Source organism: Mustela nivalis, assembly GCF_964662115.1.
Source record: "Mustela nivalis genome assembly, chromosome: 9".
Classification (NCBI taxonomy): domain Eukaryota; kingdom Metazoa; phylum Chordata; class Mammalia; order Carnivora; family Mustelidae; genus Mustela; species Mustela nivalis.
Genome location: NC_139028.1, coordinates 103,506,720 through 103,522,000, shown reverse-complemented (window position 1 = coordinate 103,522,000; position 15,281 = coordinate 103,506,720). Strand labels below are relative to the sequence as shown.

Here is a 15,281-nt window from a genome sequence, read left to right as displayed (position 1 = left end):
ATTAACTTCGGAATAGAAAGAGCCTGAATAAATCATTAAGAAAAAGCAAATAATCCAACAGAAAAACACGACAGAAGGACCCAAACAATATTTCAGCAAAGAAATACAAAGGACCATGGAAGATTAAAGTAACTGCTCAGATGAAAGCCTTAAGATCTCTGACAGTATCCAGTGATGGAGAATCCACAGATGGACAGGAAGTCTTACACGTAGTGACGGGACAGGAAATTGGGCACAATCACTCTGGAAAACGGTTTGACAATCTTGTGAAGTTGAACTTCATCACGCAATCCCACTCTTGGGAATGAGCCAGAGAGAAACTGTCCGTGGGTGTGAACCATGAGACACTAGCAGGAATGTTTACGGCACCATATGCAATGACCAAAACAGAGTGGGACACGCCAAATGTCAATCATCCAGAAGAATGGATCGCTACGCTGCAGGAGTGACACACCAATTAATCGCTCACACCTGTACAACTGAATTCACTGCAGCAACACACACAACCGAGGAGTATTAGGAAACAAGACGGAGAAAGCAAGTCCTAGAAAACCCAGAGAGACACTCTCGTCAGAGTGTCTCTGTTAGAAGCAAAATTCAACAACAGGCTCTCTAGGTATAGATGCACAGAGAGGTTATGATTTTGTTAATGCTGATAAAGGATAAATATAATTCAAGAGAGTGGTGATCTGGCTGGGGGTTAGGCAAGTGATGGGCTTAAAAAGAACACAAGTGAGGGAGGAAATGACCGGTGGCAGCTTCACAGGTGTACATTTTCCTCTTGCAAATGTAGTTCGATTATATTCTTTTGATTATCAAATACATGATCAACGTGTTTAAGCCACGGACACAATTCACTATCACCATGACCATGACAACGCCTAACACTTATCAGTAAGGTGATCACGAGATGCCAGGCACTGCTTCTGTTATGGAAAAAACTCAGGAAGCCAGGTGACATGCCCAAGCTGGCACCCCCAAGAGGGGGGACAGAGCCAGAAGACAAACCCAGACCTCCTGTACCTCCACGGACACTTCATTTAAAAAAAAAAAAAAACTAAATTTTTAAAAGATTTATTTATTTATTTAAGAGAGAGAGGGAGCAGAGGGAAAGGCAGAAGGAGAGGGAGACAAGCAGACTCCCCACTGAGCAGGGAGCCCAACATGGGGTTCCATCTCTGGGCCCTGAGATCATGACCTGAGCAGAATCAACAGTTGGATGCTTAACCGACTGAGCCACACGGGAGCCCCTTCACAGACACATTAGGACCACATGCTTTATTCAATTCGCAGCTAATCATTAGCTTCTAGAAAAATAGTTCTCAGTTGACAAGACGGCAACAGAAAGGTAGGTTACCGCCACCTGTTGTGAGAAACAGTGCCCTTAATTTGGAACTAATAAGCCTGTGGCTAGTTGACTTCTTCCTTCTCTAAGTGGAGCAATTTCAAAGTTCTCACCGAGGAGTCATTCCTTGCACAAGTCAACAGGTCTTCTTCACGAGGGGAAGCGGGGCACAGATCCACAGCCAGGCAAGGGCCATGGGTCTAAGTGCAGGGTAGAGGCAGGGAGGTACTGAGAGTCATAATTCGAGAGAGAGAGAGAGGAAGGGAGAGGAGCAGTAGAGAGGAAAGTGGGGAGAGAGAACAAGAGAGGAAGGGAGCGGATTAGGCAATCGGGAGCTGGCTTCATCCGTTGGTTGCTTGATGTGCAGGGGACTGTTGGTCTCAGATCCCGGCGGTGGCCACGCCTGCCTCCGGAACTGATCTCGGAGGAAAGTGAGACTCTTTTCCATGGGTCTGCGTCCCCGTCCTGGATTCAAGTACCTGTTCCATCCCTGGGCTCGCCTCACTTTGTTTGGGCCTCTAGGCTTCTGTCCATGATAAAAGATTTGTCACTCCTGCCTTCTACCTTCACAGACTTGTCCAAAGATCCACCAAGATGGCACATGCCAGCTCTTTGCCACTCTTCAAATATTATGCTAACAACATTTTCCCGTCTGCAAAAACACGCACTGAAGCAGCTTTTCGGAAGTAAGTGGCCACCCTTCCTCAGTCTGGCAGCTACCTCTCTATCCCACCGCAGCGGCCTGAAGCACCTGCCTTTCTGAACAGCACCCAGAGGAGTCCAGAAATAACAATGTATACCGCCAAAGCCTACAACCTAAAAGCTGCACAGGGGAGACTCGATGCTACCCCATGAAGCAGAAAGGCTCCAGGCCCCACTGGGATCCTCAGCAGGCTCTGCCCACCCGGAGCCCCAGAAAACAAGCTCTGATCCTTCTTGCAGTACGGGGAGGGCACACCATCCTCTGATCGACATAACCTCCTGCCCCAAGCAAAGAGCAGGAGCTCTCGGAGCCAGCTTCCTTAGATTTGGCCATGTCTCTTGGGCTTGCCTTGAGAGCAATCCTAAGAAAGCAGGTATCTTTGAGAAATTTTTCCAATCACCTAAGGAACAAAAGGTCAAATCTGAAGCAGAAAGGGAAAAGGGAGTCACAGAAACACCTACGTGTTTTCCACTTAGGGGAGACCAGTGAAGACCTGCCTTTAAGAAGACAGAAGTGGCGAGAATGCCTGGTCTGTAAAGTACTGCTCAGTCACCACACGCCAATAGATAAGAGCCATCCTGCCCTAAAGACTGTACACAGTTCTATTCTGGAAACTTCTAAACTCATATACACTTATCTCCTTAAGAGGAAGCAATAAAAAGTGCAAATTTATAATAACAAGAATGATATGGTAACAGCAGCCCTTTTACTGAGCTCGTAATAAACCAGGAAACATTTCCATCACACAAGTCATCCTAATAATACTCCAGGGAGATAAGAGACACTCTTACCTCCACTCTACAATGGGGAAGTGGATGTCCAAACATAGGAAGCGAATTGCCCAGGACCAGACAGCTAGTCTGGGCACCCAGCTACTTCTCTCCAGTCCCACCTGTCTGGTCTACCCAAAGCCTGTACCTTCTCTTCTTTTACCAGAGAGGACTTTGCTTCATTGCAGACTGAAGAAACCCTCCCAGGCCACAGGTAAATGCCCCCTGTGGACACACAGGGCCGGTCTTTGGACCGTGGTCTGATGAGCAGACTTTGGGGTCCGAACACTTCATCACCACCTGCGACACTCATCCTCCAGAGTGGGGTGAGCTGGGCATGTTTCCGATAAGGCTGGAAGTCCTGAGAACACACCAGCAGGATGAAGACCTGGCCCGAGCAATTCAGAAGTACAAAGCACTGGCCACATGCCCACAAGGAGGCACACCCAAGGCAGGCAGGGGTGCAGCCCCCCCGGGGGGGGGTCAATGGAGGAAACCAGATGGGAAGTCCAGGTGTGGGTCTGGGTGTCAGGGTGCACCCACGCCATGGTCTGTAAGGACCACGCTGGCCCACGAGGCCGCCCTGGGGCATGGACCTGTCTCTAAGGAAGGCGGCTGTGCTTGGCTCTGGTCAGGGACAGGATACCAAAGCCTCTTCCTTATGAGTGACTTGAGAGGACAAGGCAGAAATGAAAGCCAGGCCACCAGTATCTGATCAGGCGCTAGGAGATTCAAGAAAGGAAGCTAGCGCTGGCCTAGTGGCCAGGAAGGAAGACCACCTTCCTTTCCCCATGAAGCTTGAGTACCAAGTGGAGGTAGGAGAGAAAAACGTGTGTGAGGAGGAAGGGGAAGATCCAAGTAGTCTGGGCATGTGTTTATGAGCTGAAGATAAACCAGGCGGCAAGTGCACACGCCCCGCCACTACCACAAAGACAGTGTCTGCTGGGGCAGCCCTCGAGAGCGGCTCCCACCTGACATGGGGCCATTCAAGAGGCTGTAAATTAACTGGGCCACTCAACAAGCCACAAAATAACAAGAGTTTCCTTGACCCGCTAAGACTGGGGGCGGGGGGATGGGGGAAGAGAGATTGAACACCTGCTTTAAGGGTATGTTTTCCTTTGTTTCTCTGGAATAATGACAGCCAATATTTATCATGAGCCCGCTATAAAGCATATGACTCCAAAGATCCCATAAATATAGATGAGATAGAGATGGAGATACAGATACAGAGATACATAGACAGATAGAGAGACACAGATACAGATATAGCTGGGGATATAACCGGCCCCATTTTACAGATGGGGAAACAAAGGCACTACACTTCAATGGCTAGTACAGTAGTACAGGGCCCTAGAGCTAGGCTGTGAGAGGGCCAGGCCTAGCGTTCCCTCTGCCCTATACCTTCCTTAAGAATTCTTTCATTCCCTGACCATCCCCAGGTGCCAGCATGTGCGAAACAAAGCATTTCACATTCGTTTCCTCATTAAACCCCCACAACAGCCCTTTGAATTCAATGCATCATCTCCATTTAGAAAGTCACACACAGTATGACATCAACTGAATCTTCTTCATGCATTTAAAGCCATACTGATAAAACATCGAATTTTAACAATGGTCTCCTCAGGTACCACTATAAGCAAAAAAATAATAATTTTTTTTTAATATGTTCCTGTACTTGCCATAATTTCCACGCAGGGCATGGCTTCCTTTTACAATTACAAAATGTCTCCTAGGACATTTGGGTATGAGTAGCAGCCACCGTTAAAATGTTCAAAGCGGGGCGCCTGGGTGGCTCAGTGGGTTAAGCTGCTGCCTTCGGCTCAGGTCATGATCTCAGGATCCTGGGATCGAGTCCCGCATCGGGCTCTCTGCTCAGCGGAGAGCCTGCTTCCTCCTCTCTCTCTCTCTGCCTGCCTCTCTGCCTACTTGTGATTTCTCTCTGTCAAATAAATAAATAAAAATCTTTTTAAAAAATTAAAATTAAAATTAAAAAAAAAAGAAAAATGTTCAAAGCGGTTCTCAAACACAGCAGAGCGTGGCTGCCCAACACGCTGACCAGGGCTGACAAACGGTCCATCTCTCACATGAAGAGATACAGTGTGTTACTTGAATAAATAATAAATAACAACCCTACACAGAGTTCCTAAAGCAAAGCATGTCAGCTGACTTGGCTGAAGTCAATACAACAGAAATTTTCTTAATACGACACGCCAGGGTGGGAACTGCCTTTGTGGAGATCGCCCCAAGCCACGCACAACCAGCATGAGTACAGAAGCCTCATGTGATCCCTGCCCTTGTGCACAGATGGGCCCATGGCGCGCTTCTAACCCATCCATTCCGCAGGACACAAGAGACTTCAGACGACACTCGGACAACATGCAGAGAGAGAAGACTTTGAGACTGGGAACATGAGGAATTCCAGAGGTGATGACCGCCACTTGCAGAGCACCTACTGGGGGCCAAGAACAAAGGTGGGCATTTTTCATAGATCACTCTGCCCAAGTCTCTAAGGATAAGCTGATGGCAGCCAGCCAGCGACATCTGGGGCCACTTGCCAAGTTGCCATGCTTCCTTCATCTGTGAACATATGGAGTCACTAAACTGTCACTAGGAGAGCATGGTACAGCTCGGCCCAGGTCAGGGCCATTCCATTCCCACAGAAAATTTATGTCCGTTATTACAAGGCTTCGAGAGGAAGTATGGGATGTTCTTCGGTCTTTAAATCTGACATATCATGAGAATTTCTGCATGCTTGCTACTCTGTCTGTTAAAGGGCTGCCCCTCCAAGCCCCTAGATGAGAAAGAAAATGCTTTTCAATCATCTTGGATTCCAAGAGGGAGGCAGGTTCTCCCCCGGCCCCAACCCCAAGAAAGGGACGTGCCCAAACTCTGTGCATAGCATTGGACCCTGGCAAACCCTTTCCATTGCATCCTCCTAGGACCAGTGCCTGGGACTAGAAGCAAAGAAGCTCAAAACGGATCTATGAAATCATTCAACAGTTGAAGAGAAAGATCACCAAGAGAGGACTGAGAAGTCAAGGGACAGCTGGTGTCACTTAGAATCACAAGTAGGAAATGCAGGGACCTTGCTAAAAATACAACCCTTCTGACTGATGTCACTCACTGACCTATCATAAGGGGGGAGGCGAGGAGAAGAAAGTTTCCTTTACCCTAGAGCCAAAATCTCTCCCAAACCAAACCACCTCATTAAATCCTCCTGTTGGCTCCTTGAGTGGGTACCCCAATTTCATAGCTAAGGGGTCAGCTCATAAGTGGCAGAGGCAGAATTGGAATACAGGCATGCTTGACTCAAAACTGGAACCCTTCGCCATCCTCTGGGTTTTAGCCCTGCCTCGTCTCAGATTTGCTGTGTGACACCGGGCAAGTCACGTGCTTCCTCTGAGTCTCCGGTCCTCACCTGTAAAATGAGGGGAACATATCTTGACTGATTGCTCGGGTCCCTCTAGCTCTAACATTTTTATGGGTTTTTTTTTATTTTATTTTATTTATTTATTTAGTTGACACACAGAGATCACAAGTAGGCAGAGACGCAGGCAGAGAGGGTGAGGAGGAAGCAGGCTCCCTGCCAAGCAGAGAGCCCAATGTGGAGGCTCGATCCCAGGACCCTGGGATCATGACCCAAGCTGAAGACAGAGGCTTTAACCCACTGAGCCACCCAGGCGCCCCTATGGTTTTATCTACCAGGATTTTGGACTTCCCAGATCAATGCAGTTTCAAACATTACACATACAAAACATTAAAGGGCGACCCAAGAGATGCAACTTTTTATTTTACCAGATAAAAGCTACTTACCACCTACTGTCATTCTTCACAAAAGGAAATACTTTCCCCATCAAAATATACAAGGACATATTCTAATGAAAGGATGATCTTTTGGACTGAGTTAACGTCATGAGAATCTCAGGGGGTCAGTCTTATTTTTCTTTTTTTAAGACGGATGACTAGAAACTTCCCAAGGTCTGCATCGGTCTGCAGAGCGTCGGGAAACTCGTGTCATAGGCATGTCTAACCACATTCATCATAGGACATAAAATCCATCACTTTGCCTGGCATGCTGGAAGAACGCAAGCCAATGTCGTTGCAGAATTAACCGGTACAATGGGATGAACAAATCAATTATCAAAATTGCTGAAGAGAAACAGCACTGATCACAATAATAACGTATCGCTTTAACTGTAGTCCTGTTGTTGCCATGGAGACGAGGTGCTCAGTGCTTCATGGGCACACTGGTTCATTTAATTGTCCATAGCCACCTTCTGCCCATTTTCTATCAAAATGCCCAGTTCTTCAGGGGCACAATGACATGGAAATGTTTTCAGATTGGAACAAAACAGATTTCGATGTGGTTCGTGGCTCAATGTGGGGACACATGGGCCTTTTTTTTTTTTTTTTAAGCCCTTTTGCACTGAGACGAGCAGCAGGAAGTGATACAGGAGCAATTAAAATAAACACACACGCACTGTCTTCCTGCCGAGTCCCTGGCCGGTCAGGAAGGACAGGTGGCCCCAGGTCACTGACCTTAGTTGCTCAATAAGCCCCAGGCAAGGCGCCGTGAGAAGTCAGTGCCATCAGCACAGACGACTAAGTGAGGAGAAGCAGCTCCAGGCTGGAGGCTGGAGACAGCCTGGGACCCAGAATCACGGTCACAACCTCCAGCAAGGCGACACGCCTCAGGCCTCAGAGAGCCTCAGAATGCCACCTGTAGGATGCAGCTGTCCCCACCACCGCCTCACCCGCTGCCCTTGTCCCACTTCCAGCCTCGCCACGTCCCTGGAACCTGTCACTGTGTCACCTCTCACTTTCCACCCATCTCTTTCAGAGCGGGGCACAGAGCTAACACATGGAAGGTTTCAAGAATGGAACACAAGGACATCAGAGTGGGAAGAGACCCCACACACTCTCTTACCTCTTTAACCCCGGTCCCCAGGACCATTTTTTAAGAAATGAGAAGAGCAAGGACCAGAAGAGACAGCAATGTGCCCAAAGCCATGCAGCTGGAAGGCAAACATGCCGTTCAGACAGGCACCTCCTGACCGAGGGGATGCTCCGCAAACACCAATCGCCCGCCTGGAAAGGAATCCTGGTGTGAGCTACGGGATCGGGGTCCACACAGTCCCTGCCACAGCCTGCGGGGCTCTGCCGACACCCCTGCCTCCTGAACCATTTGGTCCCAAGCCCTTTATGGTCTTAAACATTACTGAGGACCCCAAAGAGCTTTTGTTCATAATGCATCCATCATTCGTTAACAAAAGGATGCTTCCCGGGAACTATCTGCCAATATGGAAAAGAATCAGTGTGAGGAGTGGCATTCATTTTAGATGTTTGCCGATCTCTTTAACGTCTGGCTGATTAGGAGTTCAATTCTCATAGGTACTTCTGCATTCATTCTGTGGTAAAGGGGCTTGGGGAGCCTGAGGTATAGGAAGACACCTCGGCCACACACGAACCTGTAGCTGGAGAAGGGAGTATTTTCATAGACTTCTCAGTAATTGTGTATTTTTTTTTATACTACACCAAAACTTGAAAAATGGTATGTCATTTTGTTATTGTTGTTTTTTAAGCGGGCCACATTGTAGAATCTCAAACTATGTCAGTTCTAAGCAATGGGGACCCAGAGGTGAAGACTTTTTTTCCTGTCCTGTTACATGAAAATCCATGGGCCTCATCATCCATCGCACCTTGGATGGCTCTTTCTAGCCTGCATGGCTTTGCGCCATCGTGCGCTGCTTAGCTGGACAATACTGGTTCGCTGAGATTTGCACTCATGAGAAAATAAACACGAAAAGACAAAGAAAGCTCTCATATTGTTATGACAATAGTTTTGACCATGCAGACCCGTGGGAAGGGTCTCAGGAACCCTCCGAGGTCCTAGGAACACACTTTGAGAAACACTGGCTGAGACTCAAGTCAAAGTTCCCGTCACTCATTCCGCAAATACTGGGCACCCACTCCGTGCCAGCAGCCATCCCAGGGGCTGGGAATTCCACAACGGACAAAACAAAGTCCTGCCCTCGTGCAGCTCCCGTTCTCCTGGGGCAGGCAGACTGCACAGGAATAAACGGTCCTTGTACATGATCATGTCAGGCCGGGCGAAACGCTGGATGAAGCCCTGTGCCCGACATTTGCACACGAGCCTGTGGATTCCCCGGGAAGCCTAATTCAGCCAGCCTGAGATTCACTAATGTAAGGGTTGCACAATAAAATATGGAGTGTCTTTTTTTTTTTTAATACCAAAATACTTGCGGATACAGGCGGGGGTGGGGGGGTGCCCCGCCCCAGAAGAGTTGAGAACTCCCCACTGAGGCTAGATTCCTTTCCGATTGCTCCCCGAGAGGGTAAACCTCAGAAGTCACCTCACTCAGATGCTCCCGCCCTCCCTGCTTGTTTGGCACGATCCCTTCGCCAACCTCTTCCATGTCCAGGACGTTCCAATACACTGTCCTGTGTGAGCCACCCATGAATCTCTGAGAGGGGGAAACTGAGCCCGGGAGCGGTTCATGAGCAACATGCCAAGGGACGACACCTCAGAACTCAAACCCCAGTGTCCTGACTCCTCAGCACCGTTCATTCCACAAAGATTTTTACCACGTCCTGCCCCTCTGATATTCCTTCACGTAAGGAAGAGAGAGAGAATAGGCAAAACGTTGAAACCAAAAGTGTTAGTTTAGCTTCTTCCTTTAAAAATGTCCTGCTCAGGGATGCCTGGGTGGTACAGTTGGTTAAGCCTCTGCCTTCAGCTCAGGTCATGATTTCAGGGTCCTGGGATCAAATCCCGCATCGGGCTCCCTGCTCAGCGGGGAGCCTACTTCCCCCCCTCCTCCCCACTTGAGCTCTCTCTTGCTATCTCTGTCTCTTTCTCTCAAATAAATAAAATCTTTAAAAAAAAAAATGTCCTGCTCATCATATCCCCCTCCTGAAACAGCCAATCTGTGAAGAACACAAAAGACAGATGGGAGCTGATGCTTAGTAAGCACCAAGTGTTTGCAGCTACAAGCTCTATAAATGGTGAAGGTTTACCGCTGTGCCAGGCCCAGTTCTCAGCAATGGGGACCCAGAGATGAAGAAAAATGACCCTGTCCCTGCCTCCTGGAGCTAATATTCTTAGAGGGCTGCCATCAGCACAAAACGGAGACACTTGGCAATATCTGCCTCATGGACCCTAAAAGAGTTAACACCAAAACCCAAGCTTCCTAAGCCTTCATCAATAGCATCAGACCAACAACAGAGCCCTGTGTTCAATCCTGGCCTCGGAACACCCTTTCAGGAAAAGAAATGAGCTTTATGACTCTGCCCCTTCACTCCCCACCCCCCACCTCATTCTACAGATGGAAAAGCCAGACCAAGGCTCCAAAGCCACTCCCTCTGAGTCTTACAATGAGTCAGAGGTGTGATGGGGGCAAAGCCAGCTCCCTTGTCTTCCTGAGAAGCCCTGGCCGGCCCAGTTCTCTCTTTTTAACATCCCAAGAGGCCTCCTTGAACAACAGCCATGCATTTGTGGTGGCCAAACAACACACATCCCAGCCGGGGAAACGACTATTTCAAGAGGAAAGGGGCATATATAGCAATGGCCCTCGGCGGCCACCCAAAGTACAACCAGCCCTTCGGTGTCAGCCAACCCCACCTCCCCTCAAGCTTCCTCTCCCCACCCCCCACCCCGTTTGCCTTGCCAACACAGTTCCCACCAAGGTTTAAAAAAGAAGGAGAAGTTCCCTTCTGCTGGCTGGCCGGCACATTCCACTGACTCAGACCATTCTGGACACCACGGAGAAGACACTGTTCATTTTCCCTGGGCTGAGAACTGGCCCACATCCGGACCTGTCACCAGTAGGAGGGGGCACTTGGCTGTCCCAGCACAAGCAGATGAATGGAGGGCTATTTTTAATGTTTGGCTCCTGTCTTTATTCCAGAAAGCCTGGCACCTGTGCCAGAGTTGCTCCAAGTGTGGCCTGTAGACCACCGGCATCAGAAACACCCAGCTGCTGCAGGGAAATCCTGAGTCTAGGGCCCTATCACACACCTGGGAGCAATCACCAGGCATAGAACTAGGAGTGTGACTCTTCAACAAGTGCCTCAAGTGAGTCTTTTGCAAAATAAAGTTGGAGAACCATAGGCAATCCAGTATGCATTCATCCATTCACTCATTCCCTCAACATCTGCCCAGGGCCCAGCACTGCGCTCATGGAGTGAGTGGCATACAAAGATAAATTGCCTTCCTGAGAGTCCGAGGAAGACGCAGTACACTGTGAATGCTAAAAGAGCATGGGACGCCATGGGAGCCCAAACCTGGGAGCATTTAACCTGCCTGGGGGGACCGGGGCGGCTTCACGGACAAGGGGATCCTGGACCTGAGACCAATCATTCCCTGTCCCGGCTGGCTCTGACATTCCCTTTGGCTTGGCCAAAACCGAGATGGTATCCCTTCTGTCCTCACCTCACCCGGTGTCCTCCTGACAGCTCGCAAGTACTCAGTACACATTCAGGGAATGAACAGAAACAGACAACGGACCGGACGCTGTGGGAACCGGAGCTAGGAAGGCACTCAGAATCACTATCTGCTTAAGACCACCGGCCCTCGAGTGGGGCTGACGAGGGTCTGACTGCCATTTCCCATTTCTGGGTCACGGGCAGATCAGCCTTTCCAGGCTTCACCTTCCCCATCTATAAAGCAGGGACAACAGCTACTTTCCAAGGTTGTCAGGAAGGCTAAACCTGCCTAAAAAGCCTCTCGCACAGAGCCTACTACACGGCATGCATTTTAAAAAGCTAGGAATTGCTTAGCAATAATCCTAAAAGGCCTGAGATGAAATCCTAGTTCCGCCACCAACCAGCTTTGGTAAATCTATCCATCTGGGGCCTCGGGGTTCTCTCGTGCAAAACAAGACGCTCAGACCAGACCCTCCCTGAAGTCTCCTCCGGCAACAAACGTTTTTCTGAGAGACTGTCCCAGTCCCCAGGATCTGTCCTGAACAGGTGTGTTCTCTCTGGCTCACGGTGCTTGAGATCCCAGCTGGCATTTCTTTCTTTTCTTTTTCTTTTTTGTTAAGATTTTATTTATTTATTTGACACAGAGAGAGATCACAAGTAGGCAGAGAGGCAGGCAGAGAGAGAGATGGGGGGAAGCAGGCTCCTGCTGAGCAGAGAGCCCGATGTGGGGTCCGATCCCAGAACCCCGAGATCACGACCTGAGCCACGACCACAACCTGAGCCGAAGGCAGAGGCTTAACCCACTGAGCCACCCAGGCGCCCCCCAGCTGGCATTTCTATGGCTGGGTGAAAGTTGTGCCTTTTCCCTGACTGGGTCCATGCCTCAAGCTATTTTGTTTTCCATTGGACCTCCCTTTCCAGCCCATTCTCCTTCTTTGTATGTGCTCCTATTCAAAGAGCTCTGTGAGTGACGCTTGCCCCCAAGCAGGCACAGGACAGCAGGGAAGTTGGGCTCCCAGCCTCCTCCTCACTGGGGCTAAAGGGAGTCATCAGCTTCCTCTCTCATCCCCAAAGGCAGGGAAAAGAAGGGTCAACACCAGCCACAAACAAAGAGCTGCAGCTGCCCAGGTCACACACAAACACATATGTGGGAAGCTGAAGAGGGTAGAGGGTAGCCTCCCAGACAGCCTCCCCAGTACTCCTGCCCTCTCTGCCCAACACAATTGCTCCCAAAAGCCCCCAGTCAGGCGGGGGCCTCTTGGCCTCACTCCCGTCATGTCCGGCCCCTCTGCAGACAGGAAGCTGGCCTTGGTCAGGCCACGAGGTGGACTTGGAGCCACCCAGCTGGTCCAGCTTTACCCTAAGACCAGACCAGGCTTGGGGGCGCCTGTGTGGCTTAGTCAGTTAAGCGCCCAACTCATGATTTTGGCTCAGGTCATGATCTCATAGATCATGGGATCAAGCCTGGCATCAGGCTCCACACTGAACAGGAAGTCTCCTTGATATTCTCTCCCTCTCCCTCTGCCCTTACCCCCACGCTCTTGTGCTCTCCCTCCCTAAATAAATACTTAAGGGGGGGGGGGAGACTAGCCCAGGCACCCCCATCACGAAAGCAAACCCCTTTTGCCCTTCCACGGTCCCCTGCCTAAGGATGGCCACATCCAGAGCGCCATGTTTAAGACACAGAGTTACAGGGAAGAGCAATGACTTGGGAAAACACCCCTGCATTGCCTCTTCCTCTAAACTGTCCCTTGACCCTGCCTGAACCTTCCTCCCCGTTCACATTCTCTCATCCTGGCCAGTCCCCACTGGGGTCGGCAAATGTATTCTATAAAGGGCCAGGTAGTAAATTCTCTCACCTTGGCCCGTCACCTGGTCCCCGCTGCAATCCCTCACGGGGGACAGGACTGTGTGAGACCAGCCCAGACACGATGTAAATGAATAAGCATGGCTGTGTTCCAGCAAAACCTTATCCATGGACACTGACATTTGAAACTCCTATAAGTTCCGCCTGTCACAGCATAGTGTCTTGGCTCTCTGGCGGTACAGAAACAGGTGGCACAACATAGTTCAGTGACCCCAAATCTACACCCTGGTCACCTTGTTCCCACACCTGAGCCACGTTCTCCTCCCTGGCCTGCCTGGCCACTCCTATTCACCCTGAAATCCACCCCGTTCACAACAACCCCGGCAGATCTTCCTACAAATTCTACTTCAATCCTCTCTTTCCCCCTCATAAAAATGGCCAAACGTCTTAGCTGCCGTTTGAGGCCTTAGTTGGGCTACAAGGTATTTTTCCACACTTGTCTCCTCATAGCCTGAACTAAGCCCATCTTCTTCCGTTTTGCGAATACACTGGATCCATCTTTACAGATTTGAGTCAGATCTAACCTAACCTCCACCAAGTCTCAATTCCTACAGCACCTGTTTAAGCCATTCACAGAGCCCTCAGAGGGCTTGCAATTTGCAAGGAGAGAAGTGTAAATAGATACTTACGGAAGAATAAAATAAATGTTCTAATTGATGTTCATGAGGTCATACCGGAGAACAAAGCAACCAGCAGAGGGAAAATTGGGGGAAGGCTCTGTAAAGGATTAACCCCTAAGCCAGGAGAGTTAAGGATTCATCAAGGCAGAAAGACATAGGGTTTGGGAGCAGGCTGGAAAGATTTGCCCAAAGGCATGGGCTGGAGCAGGGTGGGGTGTGACTGGACAGGTGGAAAAAGTCAGATCATGAAGAGCTTGGCTCAGGAGCATGCTCAGTAAGGCTGTTGGCCTCGCTCCAGAGAGAGACCTGGCAAGGTGCTGAAACACAGAGTAGGACCTTCAGTAAATATATCTGGGGACTACCATAGAAACTAAGGGTTCCACTTCTCATTCCTGAAAGAGACAGTCACTCCAAGCCTCAAAAAGTCAACAAACAAGAGCATCAAAGTATCCATGGTGGGACAACACTGGCTCCTTCCACCCACATGCACAGCTCAAAGGAGAGCTGAGTGTGAGGTCTCATGAGGCCCAACCCCTGTTTTCTGCTGCATAACCTGCAACCCCACTAGCCATCTTGGAAAATGTTGCACAGAAGTTAAGACTATATTTCCGTCCTAGGCCCTTGTAACTAGGACAAAATAGAAAAGGCAGTTTAAGAAAAAAGACTTAACTCATTTCCACCAATTAAAAAATCACTTTCATTTTTTTAAGATATCTTAACTTTTTTTTGGAATCACACTGGCTTATGTTTGATTTTTTTTTTCTTTTAAGAAGCAGATGTTTCTGGAACCCTCCCCCCTTTCCCCTTTAAAAGATTATAAAAATAGAAGTCCCGAAAAACTCTTAAATGCAACCGACACAAGGTCTTCCATTGACGCCAACTCCTATAGGCTTCAGTGGCGAGCAATTCTCGGCTAAGGGGGCTTTGAAGTCAGCTCTTTGAAGTGAGCTTGGTGCTTTCTCGGTATAAAGGAAGTAAAAATGGAAGCGAAAAGATGAAGAGAAGACAGAAATACAAGGATGAAAAGGGTAAGTAGGCCCTTTGAACACCAATACCATCCCCTAACCAGAATAACTCCAGACCAACTTGAATCTACGGAGATCAGCAAAACATCCACTTTTATAAATGCACTATGCTAGGCACTATTGCAGAAACAAAGACAAGACATGGTCTTCTTCCGTAAGGCTATAATTTATTCAAGCAAGATATGACAAAAACAATACTCTAACACAAGAGTAAATGTAAAAACCATCACGGAAAGAAGAGGGTAAGGCTCCAAGGCCAGGCCCTGGGTGAAGTGCTCCAGCTATCCGTCTCATGAAAGTCAGGTGTTTTAAGGCCCTAAGGACATCAAATGCCCCACCTGAGATCATTCCTCAGGTAAACACATGGATGGGAATTTGAATCCAGGTCAAGCCACCAGGTTCTTCCCAAAGAGTAGTCCCAAGAAGAAGAAAAACATACCTGTTTGAGATGGAGGAAAGACCATGAGAGGTTTCATGAGTAAACCAGAGGACCAGGGCTTTAGTAG

General features: G+C 49.0%; 1 protein-coding gene across 1 annotated transcript in view; it reads right to left on the bottom strand.

Annotated features, from left to right (window-relative positions):
* The window catches only part of PTPRJ (protein tyrosine phosphatase receptor type J), a 162,542-nt gene that overhangs the window by 72,224 nt on the left and 75,037 nt on the right, over nt 1–15,281 (bottom strand). The window lies entirely within an intron of this gene.